Consider the following 21596-nt stretch of genomic DNA (forward strand, 5'->3'; position numbering starts at 1 on the left):
AGTGTTAATTATATAACTAAAGAAGTTGAACTAGAATCGGTGGTTTTCGATATTAATAAAATAGAGAGCGTTTAAGGGAATATATCCTCTCTTTTTTTTCAAATGAGGATTAGTTTCGAACTTCTACGATCCGAATAGTCTATTTTCGAAGTTGCACATCGTATATCATCCTTACAAAATATTAACCAAGTCGAAAATATTTGAGCCATCTAATTGAGTTCAAAAAATTTGACGAACACTGCGTTCTAGAAAACATTGAAATTTCATCGTTATTAAATGGGGATATGGTTTCGGTTTGAATTGAATTTTATAATCTATGAATCGAGACATACAAAATAAACGGTTCAGATCATTAAAATTTGATGTGGAGTAGTAGCCACAATTAATCTTTTTTTTTTTAATGAGTAAAGGGCTGGATACCTATAATATAAAATTTGTAATATTGTTACTTAATAATTATCTTTGTCGGTGCCATATCATATGAATTCCTTGCTGCAAGTGTTAAAATCCCTTCCAAAAGAATGTCGTTTCTTGAAAAAAGGCATGGTACTTCAGAACCTTTTCCCCAATTGCAGATCATATTTGATTAGGGGCAAAAGTTCATGATCTAAAAGGAGAAAAGATAACTAATGGACACGATTGCATTGCGGCAATTATTGAGATGCATGGAACTCAGTAAAGTAGTACATTAAACAGCTGCCCTTTTAACCCGGTACGTTTGTGCTCATCTACCAAAAAAAACCCTAAAAGTGTCGACCCCAATCTTTATGGTCGACGACAATCCTGCTTTTTCTTTATCTTTAGCAGTAGTCGCTTTTTTTATTTTTTTATTTTTTTATTTTTTGCCAAAAAAAATCTTTATATTTGTAATCGCTCTCCTTCGTCTATATGATTCATAAGTTATTTATTAACTTCAACAAAATAATAATGAAATTATACCATGTTTAATTTGACCGGCAATGCATAAACTTAGGATTCATGATTTAATTATTGATTTCAAGAACCTTATCCAGAAGATACTCGTTTCGTTTTGGGGAAACATAAAATGACTAAAGAAATATAAACACATATGGATTTGTTTCTCCTAAAATTTTGCATTATAATCTGACTGACAAAACTAGCCGACATGAATGTTAAATAATAAAATAGTTGAAATTGTTTATTACCCTTTCCCAAACTTAATTAGAAAAATGATTTAAGATACTGTTTAAATTAGTTCCCAAATAAAACAATTGCATCTCTTTCAAAAAAAAAAAAAAAAAAAAAAGTTCGCATCGGATCCAATATTTATATAATCATCAATATATATATTTAGAGGGGGCCCTAGCGTAACAAAGTGCTCTGTTGTGACAGAAAAGTCACGAGTTTAGCTAGTGGAATTAACATTTTTACAAAATACGAATAATGTTGCGGACGATAGACGTTATTCTCTATTCAACTCTCGTAAAGTAGGGAGCCTTAAGAGTTTAACTGTATTCTTTGACAATATATATTTGACAAGAAAAGGGTTTATAACTGGATTCTTTGTCTTTGGGTTAGCAGTAACAGCTCATACAAATGAAGGGAGTCTTGTATTTATTTTATTTTTCTGTTGGAAATATCAATAACATACAACAAAGGATTAGAACCTTTGAATTTAGATTGACCAAACTACAATCATGCCTTCTCTCTAGCTATATGATCTATGATTAGCTATGTATGTATATGCATGTGGTGTGCATGTGCGAGAGATCTCCAACTCCACCACGAGCTTATTGGGAAGATCATTAGAGTTTACTAGTTAATTAATTAATTAATTAATTAGTTTCAAGCAAAGATGTAAGTGTAATCCAATTTTCATGTTATAATATTACATAAGACAAGATGCAGCCGTGAATCTAAATGCTAGAGTATAATGTTTAAGATTGAGACACTTGTCATAATCCTACCATATCAGTTAGTTAGTTATCTCTCTAGCTTGTAACAAACTATATATAAGGCTAACTTCATGTAGCTACTTGTTCATTAAGAAATGGGTTGTGATATTCACACACCCTTAACTACTTTTCCCACATCTTTTTTATTTTTTAATACTTAATTGGTATCCTATTATTTAATCTTCGATCTATACCCTTCCTACTTTTTTACCTTTGAAATTTTAGAATACTTTTGTTATTTTATTTAAATTTTTTTTTTTTTTAAACACTCAACCATGTATGCCCATTTGTAACTCTTGAGTTCTACTGCCTAACCTCAGAGATCCCAAAACAAGTATAAAACACCTATTATAAAAAATAAAAAAAAAAGTTTCAGCAATATATAAATAAAAATAAAATGATTACCTAATGATATAGCATATAGGCATAAGTTACATGAATTGTACAAAATACTAGTAAGCAATCCACATACACTTTAATCCCCATAATAGTAGTCTCATGCCCCAAATAATATATCAGATATCATTACAAGCTTTCACATCCTGCCTACACTATGTTTGGCCTTTAATCTTGTATTCAAAAGGAGATGTCAATGTTACCAAAAAGATATGAAACCCACTGCACTCCAACCTACAAGAAAATAAAAACATGTCAACAAAAGGAAAGAAAATTACAAACTTGATTAGTATTTTTATGGGTAAAAATCATCAAAAATATATGTACCTTCATGTGTTCTTTACACTTCTAAGCTATTATTAACAAAAAGTTTCTTTGGCAAATCATTATGCTCCTCACACTTATAAACAATGAACATTAAGTTATACGTATATGTAAATAATCATGACCATAGTAGACAATATTGAAAGATAAATAATAAAAAATGACACACCTGTCGAGCACGTTTATGAGCCTTCTCCACTATTTCAAACTTTGAAGGACCATGCTTTGTAAAGCTTGATTCTTTTCTATTTTTAGACCCCATTGGACGACCTTTGTGAGGTTTAACATTAGGCTCAAGAATTAATGGAAGAGAAGTATCAAGAAATTCACAAAGTTGCCTTTTGGTATCCTCTTTTTGAGTGAGAGGCAACGTTTCATACTTATCTTTAAACTCCAATAGAATGCCGCTTATTTGATCTTGTTCATTGCCCAAGCTTACATGACGATCATTGACAAACAATCTTCTATCAACCCTCCATTGTGGATGTATGTCATTTAGTTGCAAGACTTCAATATTCATCTCTCTAATCATGTGAGCACTAGGAAGACCCATTGTCTTGAGAAAATGACCCTTACATTGAGATGGAAGATCACAAGAACTTGATGCTTCATATTGATTATATAACTCATTCAATGCAAATCTAGATACATGAGTAACAACCTCTTTGAAGAAGGGAAGTCGAAACTTGAGTGAAACTCTAACTTTTTTACTTGAAAGTTGAGTTTTGATTTCTTTGAAATTAATTTTCAATAGCAAGGCATATTTTTTCTTTTACCTCGCAAAGACCTCCAGTTGGAACTTGAAGATATTTTTTTAGCATTGCTTGTGCACCTTCGGCTTTTGAAGTAACACGATTACCAAAGTGGGTAACTTTTTCAGACCATGCACTTACAAACGTTTCTTTATATGGAAGCCAAGTACTAAGAATATATTTCACAACAAATTTCTTCTCCTTGTACTTAACTTCAAAATGACCCAAGCTTCATTGAATGATGTTTCATTAGGAGATTGGATTAAAATTGTCCAAGTAGAAATGAAATCTATCCAAGCAACTTATTCCTCAAAATGAGCTTTACAATTTGCAAGTATATTTTTCTCAATATGCCACATGCACAAAGGATTGGAAGTACTCAGAAAGACAATGCATATAGCATTCATTAATGCCAACTCCCTATCCGTTATAATCACCATAGGATGATTATCAACTCCCAAAATCTTACTAAACATTTTTAGAGCCCACACATAATCCTCTTCTTTCTCATTTTGCATGAAAACAAAACAAGAATAAAAGGATGTGTTGAAACTTGAAACTCCTATTATATCCAATAATGGCATCTTATACTTGTTGTTTTTATATGTGCAATCCATCAAAAAACATATGGGTAGCTCTTGGTCAACTCTATAGACAAGGGATGAGCAAAGATCAAATGAGTCAAGTGGCCTTCATGATCATACTCAATGTTATAAGTGAAACCACCTTCACCAAGTTCTTCTAATAATGCTTGAATAACTGGATGCCCAGCCAGACTCTCCTTCACAATCTTAGCTATCAGATTATAGATGTTTCGAGAAACTACTTGAAGATGAGGATTACCTTGCCGAAGCGAAGAGAGAATTTGGCGTGGTGGTACACCAGCCTTACTTATTTCTTTAATTCGTAAGATTTCCTCTTGTGAAAATTGACGGCAAGAAGGATGTCTACACATGTCATTCGAAAGTTCATGGTTATGCAATGAACTTTTCATCTCTAGCTTCCAAAATTCTTCACGTTTTTTTTACGCCCCTTGACTTCAAATGGACAATTTATGAGGTGAGATCCTGAGTTTCTTTTTCTTTCATCTAGTGAAGTTTTAGAGGCTCGATAAACCCCACCTCTATCACAACCAATAGCAACATATGTATTTGTCTTAGATCTTCTAATAACGGTTGCAAACCCTTGCATTAATGCTATCTTACGAACTTGACCGATGAGGTCTTCTCAACTTTCAAAACATTTCGCCAACAAAGAGAGCATTTTATCAGGCTCATCAATCGTTGGGCTAGACATTTAAGTATGTAGAATATATACTTTGGTTTTATCAATGGGCTAGACATTTAAGTATCAAATTTATACTAAAGCATTGTATGCATTATATCAAGTTTACACCAAAACATTGTATGTATCAAACTTAACTCTAACAATTGTAACTTTTAAGCAGTGCATTGGTAAATGTATGAAACATGATTATTTTTGTATTAATTTTTACATTCCTATGCCGACATGGGTATTACCTAAAATTTCCTTTCTTAATTTTTGTATGGGTGGTGTTAGGAATCCTTATCATCCTAACCTATGGAATAGTATTGATTGACAAACTAGTGCGGTAAATGGATTGAATATTCATTCATATACAAGAATTATTGAACAATGTGTAGGTATTTACTGGCAATAGACTCGAAATTTAAGCTGCACAGTGGCTCTCTACATCGATTTTTGTACATTGAGATTAGGCACCCAATAATTCCATGTGGTTATGGAGCCTAGGTAAAACCATTACAACAATTAAACCTAATACCAATTTACCATTATGTTGAAGTGTATTGGGGACCAATAGAAATAGCCTTCCAATAGAAAATTAATTTCCTCAAAACCAACACAAATCAATTTTTAATTTTCTGATCCATAATTTGAAAATCTTCTCTAAAAATTAAAACTACACCAGTATTCATTCATTCGATTGACATTTGAACCACAAATTAGGGAAAGAAAAAAATAAACCTAAAAAACAAATTGATATAAAAACCTAACACAAGAAGAGAACAAAAACCCTAAATTCCAAAATCAATCTTAATCATTTGAGAAAATACTTTAGAAACTTACCATCAAAAGTGTTAAGAGGAGGAATGCATTCTGAAATTTCTTCCATGCCATCCTCCTTGCATGCCATATCCAATATGTTTTGCAACTCAATGTCCATCTAGAGCTCTTCATCTGTTATTATCAGGTCATCCATTGTGGTTTTTCACAAGAAGTAATAAAGAAGGGTAATAGATTGGCTTTTCATGGAAGGTATGAATGGAAGCAAATAGGACAAGGGAACAGAGGCACAGAGAAAGGGGAGAAGTCTGGGAGTTTATCTTGAGTGTTGATTCTTTCTAAGTGTAAAAATCAAAAATAAAAAACAACTTTCAAAAGTCAAAAATTAGGAAGGGTATAGATGGAAGATTACATAGTAGGATATCAATTAAGTATTAAAAAGTAAAAAAGGTGTGGGAAAAGTAGTTAAGGGTGTGAATAGCACAACCCTTAAGAAATATACAGATTGTTCTTCTCTCTACTTCTCTTTCTCTCTCTAATCTCTCTTTTATTCTTACTTCCATATACAAGATTACAGTAAATGATTGATTGAGTGGTATAGCTTAACATGGTATCAATTCCCATTGTTGCTCATACTTGAAGTTTCGATCTTGTGTTGCTTCTGCATTCTCTGTCTCGGATTGATTACATTCTTCGATTCAATATTTCGTCTTCTCCAATTTCTGGTTTCTGAAATTTCTAGGGTTTCCATATTGATCTTCATTTCTTGGTCGGTGTTTTCTGAATCTGGTATAGCTAGTGTTTTTTGTATAGTCTCATTGATAAGTTTTGTTATATAGTCTCACTGATAAGTTGATCTTGGATTTATGACGGTGACTGCATTGCAACTTCAGCTACTTCAATCTTATGTTACGGCTCTCATTTTATCCATCTATATGTTGGTTAATGTCAAGCTTGATGATTCGAACAACCTCAATTGGTACTTTCAGATGCAGCTTTTGCTTGAAAGCAATGGAATCATGGGGTATGTTAATGGTACGATTCCCTGTCCCTTTCAACATGTTTCGATATTAGGAGAATTTGGTATCAATTCCGTTACTCTTTTTTCTACTCAGAATGATGAATATATAGTATGGAAAATGCATGATAGAGCCATTATGCAATTGATTACTGCAACATTATCTCCTATTGTTATGTCATGTGCAATTAGCACTAGCTTTAAAGATCTGTGGATTAGGTTAAAGGAACAATTTTCCACTGTATCTACGACTAGCATCTTTCAAATGAAGTCTAATTTGCAAACAATTAAAAAGGGCTTAGATTTAATATCTCAGTATCTTCATTGAATAAAGGAAGTGAGGGACTATCTCTTTGCTACTGGAGTGTATTTTGCAGATGAAGACATTGTCATTCTTGCATTGAATGGGCTACCAGCTAAGTATAACATCTTCCAATGTGTTATAAGGGGTGTGAAAGTGTGATTTCACTAAAAGATTTTAGATCACAGTTACTTGTAAAAGAAGCCATTGTTGAAAATTCAATCATGGCTCCTTTCATGACAGATATGGTTGCTAACACAGATCTATCTAGTTCTAAAAGGACTAATTTTTAGCCTCAGGGTTTCTCTTACACTCATGGTCAATTCAAGTTGCTACTAGAGGCTTCAAACCTTATAATGGCAATAAGAACAAGGGTAAATGAAGATATAATCAGGGATCTAGATTTTATAATTCTAGGCTAGTGTTTCCACCTCTAGCACATGTGCCTCAGGGTTTTTCTCACACTCATTGTCAATCTCAAGTTGCTACTAAAGGCTTCAAACTTTATAATGGCAATAAGAACAAAGGTAAATGAAGATTTAATCAAGGATCTACATTTTATAATTCTAGGCCAGTGTCTCCACCTCTAGCACATGTGCTTCCCAATTCTAACCCTGGAGTTCTTGGTCAGTCACCTGGTCAATAGTTTGGTAGTCATTCTGCACCTATGATCCAAATCTGCCAGTTATGCAATTCTAAGGGTCACACTGCTCCATTATGATCTCCTTCACCTGAGAGAAACAAATGTCACATTTGTGGTAGAAGTAATCATACCACATGGTATTGCTTCTATAATGACAAAGGTCTAAATTATATTGGGGTGCATAACAATGCATCATATTCACAGCAGTCATGTTATCACATGTAACCACAGAATATGAATTACTCTTCATATCAGGCTTCTCCTCAGCAATCTTCATTCACACCTTCAAAGTTTTAATCACAGCAACCACATATGCAAGCAATGCGTACAATGCCTAATTCTGCATCCTAGTCCTTAGGTTCTTAAGGCCATTCTCAAGTGTGGATCACTCATTCAGGTGATACCAATCACATGACAGCTGATTTGACTAATCTGTCACTAGCATCACCATATCCAACAAATGAAACAATTCAAACTACAAATGGTGAAGGTTTGAAAGTATCTCATGTTGGTTATTCTACTATTCATACACCAGTTTCTCCAATCCAATTGAACTTTGTGCTTTATGTTCCTCAATTAACTCAGCACCTTTTTTCAGTACATCAAATTTGCCTTGACAACAATTGTTGGCTTATATTTAATGCTTTTTGCTTTTGGATTCAGGACAAAGCCACATGGAGGATCCTTTACAAGGCTTGTGCAGTAATGGGCTGTACCCTATCCAATCCTTGACAACTTCAAACTTATAGAAGAACTATCAAGCTAAGGCAATTCTTGGATAACTTGTTCAGTCTAATCTATGGCACCATAGGTTAGGTCATCCCACAAATAATGTTGTTTCTCTGATGTTGAACAAAGCTAATGTACCATTTGCAAAAACCTCATTGCATGTGTTATGTCATACATGTCTAGAAAGAAAATTTAACAAGGTACCTTTTCAAAAGCATGTTAATAAGTCTGTAATTCCATTTGAGACAATTCATACTGATCTGTGAGGTCCTGCACCATGTGTATCAGTTGATGGTTATAGATATTACACCATCTTTTGTAGATAAATGTACCAGACATTGCTGGATTTTCCCATTAATAAATGTTAGATTTGTTTCCTACATTTGTTGTTTTTCATTCATTTGTTGTTACTTAATTTTCTAAAACAATTAAGATCCTTCAAATTGAGTTGGGGGGAGGGGAGAGTATACCAGCAACAAATTGAAACATTTTCTCATTGAAAAGAGCATTTCCCATCACCTATCTTATCCAAACACCCCTAAACAAAATGGGTTAGCTGAGAGGAAACATAAACATATCATTGAAACCACTATCACCTTGTTACAAACAGCTAAGTTATCATCTCAGTTCTGGTCTATGCTTGTCAAACAGCTACATATCTAATCAATAGAATGCCCATTGTTGTTCTTAATATAACAAATCTCCTTTTGAATTGTTGTTTGGGACATATCCAATCCTTACTCACCTTAAAATCTTTGGATGTGCCTGTTTTCCTCTACTCAAGTCATATAATAGCACCAAATTACAGGCCAACACTACAAAAATGTGTGTTTACTAGGTATGCCACAAAATATAAAGACTATATATGCTAATATGTGCATATTAAGAGAATGATCTCTGGGCATGTCATCTTTGATGAACAAAATTTTCCCTATACAAACTTATTGGTTACACATTCAAACACTTTTACATCACCATAAATACATCATAGCTTAAATTGTCATGTGCCTATGGTACTCCAGATAATGTAGTTGTCACACCTATACCATATCCATCTCATCAAACTCTTAGTGTATGTACACCTACAACCACTATTATACCAGCATTGGTCTCATTACCAACTCTAGCCCCAGTTTCACCTGATATTTCTCCAAGTTCTTAGTCTATGACTGTTCCAATACAAGCTTCATCACAGATCCTTGTGGCATCTAAAATAAGTTCTACTTTTGAATCAGAAGCACATGAGTTTAATCTTGATACTTTGTAAGTTGTTTTGTCTATTCCACCACTCAACTTGCATCACATGCAAACTAGAAGCAAAAGTGGGATTATTAAAAAAAAAGGCTCTCTTAGCAAGTGTTCAAGATTCTAGGGGAACTAGTATGTCCTTGATTGAACCAGCAAGTTACAAGTCAACAATCAAAGTTCATGTATGGTTAAAAGCTATGAAAGAAGAAGTTAATGCATTACATGCTCAAGAGACTTGGAACCTAGTCTCATTACCTGTAAACAAAAACTTGGTAGGCTACAAATGGATTTTCAAGATTAAGAAACACTCAGATAGGTCCATTGTCAGACACAAAGCAAGGTTAGTTGCTAAGGGTTTTAGTCAAGAACCAGGTTTGGATTATGGGGAGACTTTTAGCCATATGGTTAAACCTACCACAATAAGGTTAGTTCTTACTCTTGTTGCACATTTCAATTGGCCTCTTAGACAATTAGATGTCAAAAATGCATTTCTGCATGGCATCCTACAAGATAAGGTATATATGTCTCAACCTACTGGTTTTGAAGATCAAACTCATCCTCATCTAGTGTGCAGGCTACATAAGTCTTTTTATGGTCATGGTCTAAAATAGGCTCCTAGGGCCTGGAATGAAAGGTCCACTTAATTTCTTCCTCATTTGGGATTTTTAAACACATACTCTGACTCATCATTGTTTGTCAAGCATGTTGGAAATGAAATTGTGGTGTTGTTACTCTATGTGGATGATATAATCATCATTAGTAGTGCTTAGGCCTGGCAATTTTTGACACGACCCGATAACCCAACACGACACGACACGAAATTAACAGGTGTTTGGGTCGACACGATAACGAATCGGGTCGTTATCGGGTAACCCAATAAGCACCTGTTAAGATAACGGGTTGGTTCAGGTATACACGTGGGTAACACGATACACGATAAGCAGAATATTATTTTTATAATTTTATATGACACACCCTGACCGAGATCGGAGCGTGCTGGCCGTCACACAAAGGTGACGTAGCCATGTGCACGTGCGGAAGCTAATAAAGTAGTAATATAAAAGTTCGAATAATTAAAAACTAGCATACAAAGTACTAGAATAAGTGCTAGTAAGTGAGATACAATTTCAGAGCAGGTTTATAGCAGCCCAAATAAAACAACAACAGTAGTACGCCCGAAGGCGACCCTACAATGGTGAGTGTCTGTCAGAACACCGGAAAGCCCTCAAGGAAAACCACCGCAACGGCTAAGCAACTAGAACCTGGAGGGGCGCAAAACAAAAGCGTGAGTGGGCAAAAACAAGCTCTTTGAAAACCATTTAACAAAATGCATTCTAACCCCTCACCGTAAAACCTGTATACTTCCCAGAAAATAAACATATATACGTATGTATAAATATGCCAAACATGCTCCAGGGTATGCCAATCATGCTCAAGATATGCCATGCCAAAGCCTCATAATAAATGTAAGTGCCCAGGTATAAATCATATCAACATCATAACATCTGGCAACCGGAGTCACCTAACGTGACCTGTACGGCTGCATCTAGAGCTCAAATCTCAACTCTATAACTGAACCTGCCCACGAGTCGGAACCACTCAAGGTGGTCTGTACGACAGGCCTGGGTGTAACATATATATACGCTCTAGTGCTACGATCACGTGAAGACTGTGCGAATAATCGCGAGTCACCTACGAGTCGGAACCACCTAATGTGGTCTGTACGACAGGCCTATGCACCTAACTTGGATCCAAGCTGAGCGTGTGGTGCGGGAGGTGAACATCACGTGAAGGACTGTGCCCTACTCTGGGCGGGAGCACTAACACCGGGGGTGCAGGTTATGAGCTCTCTAGGCATCTCAAACCACTACTGAAACATAAACGTGAATGTCACTTACCTGGCACTTACCTGTGCGTCCACAGCACCCAATATGCATATGTATATGTATGCCACTAATAATGCATGCAATGATGCGTAAACGATAATAATAAAGTGCATGGCACAATGTATATAGGTATATACGGAAAACAAAAGCCCACTCACTGGTATGTAGAAGGGTCGTAGCCCCCCTGTCTCGCGTGTGCACGCTCGTCCTCGGGGTACGTGTCACCTAAATGCGAAACAACTATAAAAACGTTAACTTTAAAGCACATAACCCAATTCTCGTAATAACTTCTCATACATTCTCAAAATGGACAAATGAATACACCAACGTGCTCTACACAACCTCAGGATCACATCCATATTTTTAAAATAATTTTTGGACCCCGCACGGGCCCCCACGCGCGGCCACGTGCCATGCACACTGACGGTGTCAACTGACGCCGTCAGGAATATTCCGTTAAACTGACGGAATATTCCGTTAAACTTAACCCCTGCCGTTAGGAATATTCCGTTAAACTGACGGAATATTCCTGTTTCTTCTCCGACCACCCTCGCCGGACTCTGGTCACCGGAAAACTGGCCGGAAAACTGGGAAAACTTTAAACTCACTATTCTCCTTCGTTTTTCATCCATTTTTCACGTATTTTATACCAAAATGAAGCCCTAAACCTCATCTACCACGTTGGACTAGTTTTAGAGCCAAAAAACAACTGGAATAAACTTTTCAAAAACATGGAAAATCGGCCAAACTTACAGTTCTTGGTTCCAACGTCCAAAACCGTCCAACGATGCACTCCCAAGCTCCTTGGGACCTCACCAACACAACTACAACCTTCAAAAGTCCAAAAACTCACCAAATTAATCTTGCATGAACAGTACACAATTCGGACCACTTCGAATCGACGTGAAAATGGAAGTTTCCTTACCTGAAAATGGTATGGCTGTGCTCGCCTTGACCTCACAAGTCCAATGGTACCCTTAGTTTCTTCGATCTGTGAGGTTTGTTGGGTTATAGGTTTGTCCGTACACAATAGGGTGAGAACGGGAAGGGAGAGAGAGATGAAAGACAGAGACAGAAAAGGATAGAGAGAGACAGTGGATGTGCAGGTGTGCATGTGGTCCAACACTTGCCACAACACACAAAACAACCAATAATGTCAAAGAACGAACTAGGGGTAATTTAGTCATTTCACACGTGCGTTTCGATATTTCCGGGACGGGATGTCACATTATAACCCTAAAAAAATATTGTAATAATTATATACATTAATTTTTCAATTTTATACCCCTAAAAATTATAATAAATATATATATATATATTAAATTAACTATAAAATTTATAATAATTATAATAATTATATATACTATAATAATTATACCCCCAAAATATTAAGTCTATCTATAATAATTATATACATATATATATATATATTAAATTTTATAAAAACTATAATAATTATTGATTAATAATTTAATATGCATGATGCATTGCATGATTTTGCATCCATTGAAATTTGATGTGATTTCTTTCCATTCAAATTTCAATAATCAATTTCTTGCCGTTGCCAACTTGCCGCCCTTTTTGAAAAAAAAAATGAAGGGAAAATGAAAATGTTAAGAAAAGTTGAAAATAAAACAAAAAAGTGAGGGAATTAGGAAAAGATGTTGGAGGGAAAAGTGAAAATGATAAGAAAAAGTTGAAAAGGAAACAAAAAAGAGAGCGAAAAATGAAAATTAATAGAAGTGGTGAGAATTTTTTTTTTTTTTAAGTTATTAACTTTTTATCACACACATGACTGTCATGACATATCTCACTATTTTTATAATGACACACGTGACACGTGATATATGTACTATTCCGTGAACCAGTCAATTATAATTTATACATACAAAATAAATAGATTTAAATCTACTTAATAAATATATATATATACACACACACACACAAAACTTGATTGATGGCATACGAATTCTCCAAAACTAATTTCAACGATCCCAACCGTCAAACTTGTTTGTATATGCTTTGAGATCACATCAACAAAAAATCATAAAAAATAAACATTCAGAGATCAAGTAACGGGACAAAACTTTTCAACGGTTATAAACGAAAAATCACGATTTAACGGTTATTTTAACTCCGATTTTGATGATTTTTTTATAACTACACTCCTTGACCCTATATGAATACAATGAATGAATTCCATCTTCAATTTAAAATATTTACACAAGTGGATACCACAAAATCTTATGTTATACTTAATGAAAGTATAAATAAACTCTAAGTGTTAGTCAATTTATCGTTTTACGAATTCTCCAAAACTAATTTCAACGATCCAAACCGTCAAAATTGTTTGTATATGCTTGGAGATCACATCAGCAAAAAATCACAAAAAAAAAACATTCAGAGATGAAGTAACGGGACAAAGCTTTTCAACGGTTATAAACGAAAAATCACGATTTAACGGTTATTTTAACTCCAATTTTGATGATTTTTTTATAACTACACTCCTTGACCCTATATGAATACAATGAATGAATTCCATCTTCAATTTAAAATATTTACACAAGTGGATACCACAAAATCTTATGTTATACTTAATGAAAGTATAAATAAACACTAAGTATTAGTCAATCTATCGTTTTACGAATTCTCCAAAACTAATTTCAACGATCCAAACCGTCAAGATTGTTTGTATATGCTTGGAGATCACATCAGCAAAAAATCACAAAAAAAAAAACATTCAAAGATCAAGTAACGGGACAAAGCTTTTCAACGGTTATAAACGAAAAATCACGATTTAACGGTTATTTTAACTCCGATTTTGATGATTTTTTATAACTACACTCCTTGACCCTATATGAATACAATGAATGAATTTGATCTTCAATTTAAAATATTTACACAAGTGGATACCACAAAATCTTATGTTATACTTAGTGAAAGTATAAATAAACTCTAAGTATTAGTCAATCTATCGTTTTATGAATTCTCCAAAACTAATTTCAACGATCCAAACCGTCAAAATTGTTTGTATATGCTTGGAGATCACATCAGCAAAAAATCACAAAAAAAAAAACATTCAGAGATCAAGTGACGGGACAAAGCTTTTCAACGGTTATAAACGAAAAATCACGATTTAACGGTTATTTTAACTCCGATTTTGATGATTTTTTATAACTACACTTCTTGACCCTATATGAATACAATGAATGAATTCGATCTTCAATTTAAAATATTTACACAAGTGGATACCACAAAATCTTATGTTATACTTAATGAAAATATAAATAAACTCTAAGTGTTAGTCAATCTATCGTTTTAAGAATTCTCCAAAACTAATTTCAACGATCCAAACTGTCAAAATTGTTTGTATATGCTTGGAGATCACATCAGCAAAAAATCACAAAAAAAGAAACATTCAGAGATCAAGTAACGGGACAAAGCTTTTCAACGGTTATAAACGAAAAATCACGATTTAACGGTTATTTTAACTCCAATTTTGATGATTTTTTATAACTACACTCCTTGACCCTATATGAATACAATGAATGAATTCGATCTTCAATTTAAAATATTTACACAAGTGGATACCACAAAATCTTATGTTATACTTAATAAAAGTATAAATAAATTCTAAATGTTAGTCAATCTATCGTTTTACGAATTCTCCAAAACTAATTTCAACGATCCAAACCGTCAAAATTGTTTGTATATGCTTGGACATCACATCAGCAAAAAATCACAAAAAAAAACATTCAAAGATGAAGTAACGGGACAAAGCTTTTCAACGGTTATAAACGAAAAATCACGATTTAACGGTTATTTTAACTCCGATTTTGATGATTTTTTATAACTACACTCCTTGACCCTATATGAATACAATGAATGAATTCGATCTTCAATTTAAAATATTTACACAAGTGGATACCACAAAATCTTATGTTATACTTAATAAAAGTATAAATAAATTCTAAGTGTTAGTCAATTTATCGTTTTACGAATTCTCCAAAACTAATTTCAACGATCCAAACCGTCAAAATTGTTTGTATATGCTTGGAGATCACATCAGCAAAAAATCACAAAAAAAAAAACATTCAAAGATCAAGTAACGGGACAAAGCTTTTCAACGGTTATAAACGAAAAATCACGATTTAACTGTTATTTTAACTCCGATTTTGATGATTTTTATAACTACACTCCTTGACCCTATATGAATACAATGAATGAATTCGATCTTCAATTTAAAATATTTACACAAGTGGATACCACAAAATCTTATGTTATACTTAATAAAAGTATAAATAAACTCTAAGTGTTAGTCAATCTATCGTTTTACGAATTCTCCAAAACTAATTTCAACGATCCAAACCGTCAAAATTGTTTGTATATGCTTGGAGATCACATCAGCAAAAAATCACAAAAAAAAAACATTCAGAGATCAAGTAACGGGACAAAGCTTTTCAACGGTTATAAACGAAAAATCACGATTTAACGGTTATTTTAACTCCGATTTTGATGATTTTTGATAACTACACTCCTTGACCCTATATGAATACAATGAATGAATTCGATCTTCAATTTAAAATATTTGCACAAGTAGATACCACAATATCTTATGTTATACATAATAAAAGTATAAATAAACTCTAAGTGTTAGTTAATCTATCGTTTTACGAATTCTCCAAAACTAATTTCAACGATCCAAACCGTCAAAATTGTTTGTATATGCTTGGAGATCACATCAGCAAAAAACCACAAAAAAAAAACATTCAAAGATCAAGTAACGGGACAAAGCTTTTCAACGGTTATAAACGAAAAATCACGATTTAATGGTTATTTTAACTCCGATTTTGATGATTTTTTATAACTACACTCCTTGACCCTATATGAATACAATGAATGAATTCGATCTTCAATTTAAAATATTTACACAAGTGGATACCACAAAATCTTATGTTATACTTAATGAAAGTATAAATAAACTCTAAGTGTTAGTCAATCTATCGTTTTACGAATTATCCAAAACTAATTTGAACGATCCAAACCGTCAAAATTGTTTGTATATGCTTGAAGATCACATCAGCAAAAAATCACAAAAAAAAAAAAAACATTCAAAGATCAAGTAACGGGACAAAGCTTTTCAACGGTTATAAACGAAAAATCACGATTTAACGGTTATTTTAACTCCGATTTTGATGATTTTTTATAACTACACTCCTTGACCCTATATGAATACAATGAATGAATTCGATCTTCAATTTAAAATATTTACACAAGTAGATACCACAATATCTTATGTTATACTTAATAAAAGTATAAATAAACTCTAAGTGTTAGTCAATCTATCGTTTTACGAATTCTCCAAAACTAATTTCAACGATCCAAACCGTCAAAATTGTTTGTATATGCTTGGAGATCACATCAGCAAAAAATCACAAAAAAAAACATTCAGAGATCAAGTAATGGGACAAAGCTTTTCAACGGTTATAAACGAAAAATCACGATTTAACGGTTATTTTAACTCCGATTTTGATGATTTTTTATAACTACACTCCTTGATCCTATATGAATACAATGAATGAATTCGATCTTCAATTTAAAATATTTACACAAGTGGATACCACAAAATCTTATGTTATACTTAATGAAAGTATAAATAAACTCTAAGTGTTAGTCAATCTATCGTTTTACGAATTCTCCAAAACTAATTTCAACGATCCAAACCGTCAAAATTGTTTGTATATGCTTGGATTTTCGAGTGTAGATATAGTACTTGAACGAGAAATGTTTTAATGTTTTGAAGTAATATTTATGTGGCAATGTGTGGTATGTGCAAATTTAAAAAAAATATATTTTTTTCTTAACGGGTCATAACGGGTCGGGTCACTTTAACCGTTGGGTAAAGTGACACGACCTGTTAAGGACCCGTTAAGATAACGGGTGTGACACGACACGACCCGTTAAGATAACAGGTGTTACACGAAAACGACACGAACACGATAGACACGACCCGTTTGCCAGGCCTAGTAGTGCTTTTGATGCAATCACATAGGTTATTAATGCTTTTAATACTAAGTCTGATATCAAGGATGTAGGGCCACTACACTACTTTTTGGGGATACAAATAACCAAAACTGCAACTGGTTTATTTATGTCACAAACCAAATATGTTCAGGATCTATTGGTTAAATATGAAATGCTTGATGCTAAACCTTGTGATACACCATGTCTACCCTACAACAGATTACTCAAAGAGGATGGAGACCCTTATTCAAATCCTGGTTTGTATAGAAGTATTGTAAGGGGTTTACAATACTTAACTTTTACAAGGCCAAATATTGCATTTTCAATGCACCAAGTTTGTCAGTAAATGTATAATCCAATGGTGTCACATTTCACTACAGTTAAACACATTTTACGATATCTCAAGGGTACAATGCAGTTTGGTATATCCTATCCTAAAGGAGATTTGCAGTTAAAGGCTTTTAGTGATGCTGATTGGGCAGGGCATTCTACTAACAGGATGTCAACTACTGGTTTGGTAGTGTTCTTGGGTAACAATCCAATTTTGTGGTCCTGTAAGAAGCAACAAACTGTTTCCAGATCTTCAACATAAGCTGAATATCGAGCCTTATCATTTACCTCTGCTGAGTTGGATTGGATCAAACAATTATTAGCATTTCTTCATATACCACTGCCCACTATTCCTATACTGTTATGTGATAATCTATCAGCAATTGCTTTGTCCTTTAATCCTTTCCAGCATTAAAAGACTAAGCACATAGAAATAGATGTGCATTTCGTCAGAGAAAGAGTATCACAGAAACAACTTTTAGTGCAGTTTGTGTCTTCACATGAGCAATTTGCTGATATCCTTACAAAAAGGTTGAGTGGTCCACTTTTCAGAACTCATTGCTGCAATCTTATGTTTGGTTCCTCAAAGCATGAACTTGAGGGGGGATGTTAGAATATAGTGCTTAAGATTGAGACACTTGTCATAATCCTACTATATCAGTTAGTTAGTTACTTATCTCTCTAGCTTGTGACAAACTATATAAAGCTAACCTCATGTAGTTACTTGTTCATTAAGAAATATACTGATTGTTCTTCTTCTCTCTCTACTTCTCTCTCTCTCTCTCTCTCTCTCTCTCTCTCTTCTATTTTTACTTCACTATACAAGATTACGGTATATGATTGATCAAGTGATATAGCCTAACACTAAAATGAACTTCTTCTTCTTTATTTTTTTTTAATTTTAATTAGCAAAGAAATAAGAATTCGAACTTAAGATATATTTGAACATTGAAAAAAAATATATATCAATGCCTAAAAGTTAGTTAGTTAAGACATTAAACACGTGACTATGGGGTGTGTGGGCCGTCGTCGAATCAAACAAATTATTTTGAGCACTTGTTATTCTGAATTTGAGCTTCAAGAGTCTTGCAAATTGATGTTAAATTATGTGTACATATTGGATTAAAGTGATGACATTTTTTTTTATTTTTTTTTTTGCGTGGAAATGATATCGTGCTTATTGAAGTAAATTTGAAGGATTTACCACTAATCACACACACACACCCCACTTTTTACAAGACCAGAAATTGACCAATACCAATTATTTGTACTTATTTTAGATGCTTTTTTATTTTATAAATTAACCTGCGGAGCCATAAATAAACCCAGCAATCATCACACTATTAGATCTCCATGGTATTTTACATCAAGAATAAACAACAACAAACAACAAAAACAAATTCTTATTTCATTACAGGGGTTGGTTATATGAATTCTAGTCCACAATTATGTTCGATTTTGCTCTTCCATTAGCTCTATGTACTCCATGTCTTTTCTTCTACCTCCTTTGCCATGAGTATCTGCGTGTCTCAGAATCACATTTTCTAATCTGAGCATCTGTCAGTCTTCGTTTCACATATTCAAACCATCTTAACTGATTTCTTTTATCTTATTTTCAATTATGATCACTCCATCAAGAATAAAGAAGATTAAAAAAAATGAAAAAATAAAAAACTTCTCCTAGCCCCACCATTATTCTCGGCATTTAATGATGATCTTATATATTTTTTGGCATGGCATCACCACAAATCCTACCAACCCACATTGCCAATGAATTTATTTTTCACAGTTTCTTTATTGCCACCACAACCACACAAATTTTGAGATCATTCATTTTATTTTGTTTAATAAAATGTATCAAACAATATTATTCAGCAAAAAACAGCAGATGGATTTGATATATATACTGCAGTAATTAATTATTATGTTAGTAAATAAAAATGGTTTCTCCTGCACCTGTTTGGGTGGTATCTGGGGCGGTCAACAACAGCAGGACCTGCCAGAAAAACAAGCCCCACGTTCGTGAGGTTTGATAGCCAGACACTTGGGAATTTGCATGTGAAATGCGTAAGACATGCCAGACACTTGGGAATTTGTAGAAAAACAAGCCCCACGTTCGTGAGGTTCTTAATTACCTGCTTCATTATTATTTCTCTTTTATATTTCGCCCTAATTATCTTGCACCTGAAGGCACGTTTAAATGTTCTGTCGCGTAATCATTTTATTATTTATTTGATCTTTCATGAAAAGTTGGAAAAAAATACAGGGAAGTGTTATTTGCACTTTAAAAATTTCATTAAACACTGCTCACAAGTGTATTTTTTTTTCTAAATATAGAAAATTTGAAGTGCAGAATAAAAAATTTGGAATGCCAATAACAATTCTCAAAATATATTTTGTATATCCAGTTTTTAAAGAACTGGTTGAGGGTTTTCCTGAAAGTTGTTTGAATTTCTTGGTTGGTTTCTTGGGTTGGGAATTGGAGACATCTTTTCATGATCACCCATGTTAAAATATTTTAGGATTTTCAGTTGCTAGATATGTTGAACATGTTCACAATTTTTTGTAGTTTTGTCGAATACAATGGACTCATGTGGACTTTCAATATTCAGCAAAAAGTAACTGAATATTTGAGAATTTTTTATTGCTGGCTATTAAACCGTTACATAATTTTCGATTGGTTACTATTAATTGGGACTCACGATTGCTTCAATATTTCATGTTAGAGAAAGTCAAGTCTTTTCATAAATAAAACCCTACGTCAATCATAGTTATACTATAAAATGAAAGAATTGTAGCTTGTGTATATCCCAATTTGGACTTGAATTGAGAACATCTCGGTATTTGCTAAGCTCATAAGATTGCCTATTCTCATCTTAGTTGCCACTTGCCACTTTTTCAATGTGGGATATCGTTTCATCAAAATGTTGATCAAAGGCCTAAAGTAGGCAAAAGTGGTCAAGGGAAGGAGGTATTGGAAAGCCCAATAGCTGCATGTGGAATGTGGAATGTGGATAGCCCTGTTGGTTTTTTGGTAAAGGAAAAGCCCTATTGTTGGTCTATCATCTACTATTCAAAGTCCTTGGATTTGCATACCTTGTTTGGATTTACAAACAGTGAAGCCTGATGGCCATATAGCCCATCTCCTAAACCAAAGAACCATAGCCTTCCTCCTCCTTAACTCCAAAAGGGAAGGACCACAATTCTTAACAGAAAAGGCAAACAAAGTTATTGCTGTTGTGTGCGGCTCTAAATACCTATTTGTGTCGTTGTTGGTTTGCTCAGTTTTGGGAGAGAATCTATTTTTGTATCTGGATTCCACTATTATGATCATGACTCATGAGAACTGTCCACTGTATGACATTTGACTCTATTCGACTTTGCTCCACATCACCAGGCCAACAATGCATGGTCGATATAATTCTTACCTTTCAATGATCCATTCCCATGGATTCCATTCTCCCCGTACCACTTTATGTACAATTTATTCTCTTCTCATCTCTCACACTAGCTAGTCACTTCCCTCCAAAACCAACAAACAAATTCCAACAGACACCAAAGGTTTAATTACTAATCCACGTCTTGTGATTTACTTAGGTTTTTTATGTAACCCTATAATCTCATGCAAACAGAGTCATTTATAGCTATGTAAGTGTCTCACAACATAGGTGACTATGAATTATTCATGCATGTGTAAACAACTAATAAAAATAAAACGCTTAGTCAATATGTACAAGAACTTTAATTTATAATCTTATGTAAATTACATATCTTTTTGCTTTTAGTACTAAGAAACAACTGCAGACCTCATTTGCTAGCTAGGACATGTATTTTATTTAGGGTGGTTTCCGTAACCCAAGTCTCATGCGCTCAGTCATCCATTGCCATGCTTCTCACTAAGCTTTTTATCATTCTGTGACTAAGAATCCTGATGCATGCATAGACAAAAAAAAACTAAATAGAAACTTCACGAGTAGTTTTCC

This window comes from Pyrus communis, chromosome 8 (genome assembly GCF_963583255.1).
Source record: "Pyrus communis chromosome 8, drPyrComm1.1, whole genome shotgun sequence".
Classification (NCBI taxonomy): domain Eukaryota; kingdom Viridiplantae; phylum Streptophyta; class Magnoliopsida; order Rosales; family Rosaceae; genus Pyrus; species Pyrus communis.